Raw genomic sequence first — 6000 nt, forward strand, 5'->3', positions numbered from 1 at the left:
CAGATCACAAGGTCAGGAGTTCAAGACCAGCCTGGCCAACATGGTGAAACCCCATCTCTACTAAAATACAAAAAATTAGCCGGGCATGGTGGCACGTGCCTGTAATCCCAGCTACTCGGGAGACTGAGGCAGGAGAATCACTTGAACCCAGAAGGTGGAGTTCAAGTACTCTCAAAGTACTAGAAGAAACCATATAGGACTGAAGTCATAATTGTGGGGAGAAGCAGGCTCTTCTAAGCAGGACACAATCCAGAAGCCATCAAGAAGTAGATTGCAGTGAGCCAAGACTGCGCCACTGCACTCCAGCCTGGCGACAGAGCGAGACTCCATCTCAAAAATAAAAAAAAATAAAAAAACAAAAAAAGGAGTAACTAAACAGAAAGATATACCATGATATCAGTTCTATCACTGGCCCCATTTTTTCATCCCTCTCTGCATCCATTCCCTTACCTTGGCCTCCTTGTGGGCAGAATGTATTCCCCCATCCCTTAACTTGGAGTGTAACCATGTGATCTGCTTTGGCCAATATAATGTGGGCAGAAATGACAATGTGCCAATTAGAGCCTCAGCCCTAATAGGTTCCTGTTTGTCTTCCTGCCTCTCTGCCACTACTGTTAGAGGAGCTTACCTCAGGCCTGTTGCTCAAAAGGAAAACAAGGGGGGCAGACCTGAGCCCTCATCTCAGTGAAGAATGAAGCATAAACGGATCCATCCAGAGCTTGAAGCAGGGCTACCAGGCCCTGCCCAGCCCAAATCAACCAATCTCTAGCCAACACACAGACTTGTGCTATTACAAATAGAAGTGGTTTAAGCCACTGAGTTTTGGGGTGATTTGTTACCCAGTAAGCACTAACTGATAAACATCTTATTCTTAAATGGTGGGATTCAATATTGTAAAGAGGTACACTCTCTGTGAATTAATCTATAAAGTAAGTGTGACTCCACTAAAAATACTGATAGATGTTTATTTATCTGAGAAATTGTAAAACAAAAGTAGCCACTAAAAATTTGAAAGAAACTAATAGTGGGGGAAAAGTCCTATCAGATATTAAGTCCTATCAGATATTAAGAGGTGCCATACAACTAAGATAATACCATTACACAATATGCTACTGGAATAAGAACAGATAAACCAATAAAACACAATAGTAAGGGTAGGAAAGATGATAGATAGATAGATAGATAGATAGATAGATAGATAGATAGATAGATAGATAGACAGCCATAGAAAGGTAGAGAAAATGCTATATTATGAATAAGTGGCAGGAAGGTGGAAGATTATATAGTAAATAGCATTGAAAATCGCAATATAGGCCAGATGTGGTGGCTCGCACCTGTAATCCCAGCACATTGGGAGGATGAGGTGGATGGATCACATGAGGTCAGGAGTACAAGGCCAGCCTGGCCAACGTGGTGAAACCTCATCTCTAATAAAATACAAAAATTAGCCAGGCAGGGTGGTACGTGCCTGCAATCCCAGCTACTCGAGAGTCTGAGGCAGGAGAATTGCTTGAACCCAGAAGGCAGAGGTTGCAGTGAGCAGAGATTGCGACACTACATTCCAGCCTGGGCGACAGAGCAAAACTCGTCTCAAAAAAAAAAAAAAAAAAAAAAAAAGGGGGCCAGGCATGGTGGCTCATGCCTGTAATTCCAGCACTTTGGGAGGCCAAGGTGAGCGGATCATTAGGTCAGAAGTTCTAGACCAGCCTGGCCAACATGGTAAAGCCCCGCCTCTACCGAAAATACAAAAATTAGCTGGGCGCAGTGGCACACACCTGTAGTCCCAGCTACTTGGGAGGCTGAGGTAGGAGAATTGCTTAAACCCTGGAGGCGAGGTTGCAGTGAGCCAAGATTGCACCTTTACACTCTAGCCTGAGCGACAGAGCAAGGATCTGTCTCAAAAAAAAAAAGCAATATAAATAATTATTACTATAATAACAAATAGCAAATATAAACATATTGCATTGAAAATAGCAATATAAATAAAAATATAGTCAATAGCAGTTATCAGATTGAAAACTATGAAATAAACTCTTACCTCACCCTAGATACTAAAATAAGTTCCAGATGCATTAAAAAGCTGAATGTAATAAATCCAACTCTCAAAGTACTAGAGGAAACCACACAGGACTGGAGTCATCATTGCGGGGAGCAGCAGGCTCTTCTAAGCAGGACACAATCCAGAAGCCATCAAGAGGTAGACTGAGGGCACGGAGGCTCACCCCTGTAATCCCAGCACTTTGGGAGGCCAAAGCGGATCACTTGAGGTCAGGAGTTCAAGACCAGCCTAGTCAACATGGCAAAACCCCATCTCTACAAAAAATATAAAAATTAGCTAGGCGTGGTGGCACACGCCTATGATCCCAGCTACTCCAGAGGCTGAGGCAGGAGAATCGCCTGAACCTGGGAGGTACAGTGAGTCGAGATCGCGCCACTGCACTCCAGCCTGGGGACAGAGCATGACTCCATCTAAAAAAAAAAAAAAAAGATTGACAAATTTTACTCCATAAGAATGAAATGCTCTGTACAGCTAAAGATCATCAACAAAGTTAAAATACAAAAAATACAAATGATGCTTTAAGAGAAAATATTTGTAGCATATATAAGAGACAAAGGGTTCATTGGCCCAGCATACTCAAAGCTCTGATAGTAAGGAAAGGGCCACCCGTCTCATAGAAAAACAGGGGAGGTGCCCGGTGCAGTGGTTCACACCTATAATCCCAGCACTTTGGGAGACTGAAGTGGCGGATCGCTTGAGCCCAGGAGTCCAAGACCAGCCTGGGCAACATAACAACACCTTGTCTCTACAAAAAAATAAAACATTAGCCAGGGGTGGTAGCACACACCTGTAGTCCCAGCTACTCAGGAGGCCAACGTGGGAGGATTGCTTGAGCCGGGAGGACAAGGCTGCAGTGAGCCATGATTGCGCTGCTGTATTCCATCTGGGTGACAGAGTGAGACCTTATCTCAAAAAAAGAAAAGAAAAATAGAGAAGGCGATTCACGCAAGTGGGAAGAAATGCCACCAAGCAGTAAAAAAACGATGCCCCACCTCTCTCTGAGTGAGAAAAATATAAATAAAAACGAGACGCCATTGCCCTGTTTGCCCCTTAGCCTGGCACAAATCAAGACTGACACCTGCAGTTGGAGAAGTGCGACCGGCCAGGAGCTCCCCCTGCAGGTTTCTGACCTAAGGCAAATAGGATCCCAGCACAGTGATGCTCCCTGAGCATTAACTGTGACATTGAAAAACCAGAAATGGCTTCCTAACAAGCAACAAGGAAATGGTTAAATAAATAAAGCTTGAAGCACCCACTAAAGTCAAGAAATTGATCCACATGCACTGACAGGGAGAAATAGTCATGAGTTGTTCATGATGAATTTGTTGGCAAAAACATACACATCCAGAGACATACAGAGAGAAAATGCCTGGAACTTCGAAACTCTCAGCAGTGGTTACCCTTCGGGAAAAGCACTGAAGAGGAAGGAAGGATTTTCACACCTCACTCTCAGCTTCTGTACAGTTTGAATTTTTTTTTCTTTTTTTGAGACAGGGTCTCACCTTGTCACCCAGGATGAAGCGCAGTGGTGCGAGGATGGCTTACTGCAACTTCGACCTCCCAGGCTCAAGCTATCCTCCCGCCTCAGCCCCCCAGGTAGCTGCGACTACAAATGCATGCCACCATGCCTGACGATTTCTTTTTTTTTTTTTTTTTTTTGAGAGACAGAGTCTTGCTCTTGGCCCAGGCTGGAGTGTAGTGGCATGATCTCAGCTCACTGCAACCTCTGCCTCCCGGGCTCAAGTGATTCCCCTGCCTCAGCTTCCCAAGTAGCTGGGATTACAGGCGCGCACCAACACACCCTGCTAATTTTTGTATTTTTTGGTGGAGACTGGGTTTCACCATGTGTTGGCCAGGCTGGTCTCGAACTCCTGACCTCAAGTGATCCGCCCACCTCAGGCTCCCAAAGTGCAGGGATAACAGGCGTGAGCCACCATGCCCAGTCATTTTTTTTGTTTTCTTGTATTTTTTGGTAGAGACCGGGTTTCACCATGTTGCCCAGGTTGGTCTCAAACTTCTGAGCTCAAGTGATCTTCCCACGTCAACTTCCCAAAGTGCTGGTATTACAGGCATGAGCCACCACACCCTGCCATTGGTTTGAAAATTTTCATAGGCACTGGGCATGGTGGCTCATTACTATAATCCTAGCACTTTGGAAAGCTGAGGCAGAAGGATCACTTGCGTCCAGGAGTTTGAAACCAACCTGGGCAACATAATAGTAAGACCTCATCCCCATAAAAAATAAAAAATTAGCCAGGTATGGTGCTACATGCTTGCGGTCCCTGCTTCTTAGGAGGCTGAGATGGGAGAATTACTTGAGCTTCGGAGGTCAAGACTGCAGTGAGCTGAGATGGCACCACTGTACTCCAGCCTGGGCAACAGAGAAAGACTCCGTCTCGAAAAATTTACACTGGCACATATAACTTATGTAATCCCGAAGGAAAGAAAAAAAATAAGTGTGGAACAGAATGAATACTTATGCTTTAGGTATGAGATAGTTTTAGCTATACAGATAAATATATAATTTTTAACCCCTCAGCACTTTCTGTTTTGCAAGTCAATCTTAAAAAGTCAGGAGCCTTCCCTGAGGGAGCCACACAGCTGTGCTATCCATCCTGGGAGCAAACTAAGCCATGAATGGAGCCATCACTAACTTAAGGCAATAGCAACCTCATTAGCCTGATTCAGTGACATCTTTGTCTTAATGAGGGCACTGGGAATGTCATTCTAAGAGGAAGAAAAGCCAGGGATGGGTCCATTAATGAGCATTGTCCCACCAAAGCCCCGCTAATCCAGCCCTGCTGCCCCAGCCCCTCAGATTCACCCTGCTATTGTCTGCCCCAGGGCTGCCCCCAATCCCTCCCAGATCCTAGCTCCTTTGGGCTCCACCTGACACCCTCTGTGTGGCCACCTTTGAAAGGCTTTTGGGCATGACTGTTTATAACTTTTATTAATTCTGAGTTCTTTCCTAATCCCTTGCCTATCCCATTCCCAGGTCGAATAATAACCACAGCCACGACAGAGCTGCTAGCATGGGCCAGGAGTGTGTCCTGCAAGGGCCTGAGCTAGGTCTCTGTTGCTATGCAGCACCCTGTTTAATTCTGGGCACCCCATGGAGCAGCTGCTGTCAGTGGGCTCATTGCACAGATGTGAAAACTGAGGCAGGCCAGGGGCTACCAGGGAAGGCTCCACACCTGACTTACCCTCCACTGAACCCTGCACTGACAGCTCTGTCTCAGTACCTGCCACTGTCTTGGGGTTCATGTCTCTGAGCCTGTTCACCTCCCTGACTGGGGGCTCCTTGAGCCGAGGGCTCTGTCCTGCTCATCTTCGTGTCCCCAGCACCTAGTAAAGGGCAAAGGTGTTGGAGGAGGGAAGGGCAAGGCACAGGAAAACACAGGAATAAAGCGAGGGAGATGAGGAAGGGAGAAAAATTCAAAAAGAGAAAAGGAAGCGAAGGCATGATGGACGCACGGCCCTGAGAGTGATGTGGAATCGGAGCAGGGGTTGGCAACCCTGTGGGAGGGAACAGTCACAACGAATGGTCAAGATGAAAAACGGTCACATTTCACACTGGACCTTAGTCCCAGTGTCAGCTAAAAATAGCACTGTTCCCACGGCCTCTGGGGTACAGTCTTCTGTGGATCTGGGCCCCAGGGCCAATTCAGACTCCATTGTTCACTCCCTGAGTGCCTCTGGGGCCTGGAATTACCTATCCTGCAGGCCTGTCCCTGCTTCACAGCTGGCATTGATAAATATGGGCAGGCTCCCGACACCCCCACCTTGCACACAGCATCATCCTGAACCACTTGTCCCAATGCCCCCATATCCAGCTTCCAAGGCTATTTCGGTCAGCTTGGCCATAAGACTGAAGGCATTGGGTTTGGTTTTGTTTTGTTTTTTTGAGACAGAGTCTTGCTCTGTCATCCAGGCTGGAGTGC

The sequence above is a fragment of the Gorilla gorilla genome, chromosome 15, assembly GCF_029281585.2.
Source record: "Gorilla gorilla gorilla isolate KB3781 chromosome 15, NHGRI_mGorGor1-v2.1_pri, whole genome shotgun sequence".
Lineage (NCBI taxonomy): Eukaryota > Metazoa > Chordata > Mammalia > Primates > Hominidae > Gorilla > Gorilla gorilla.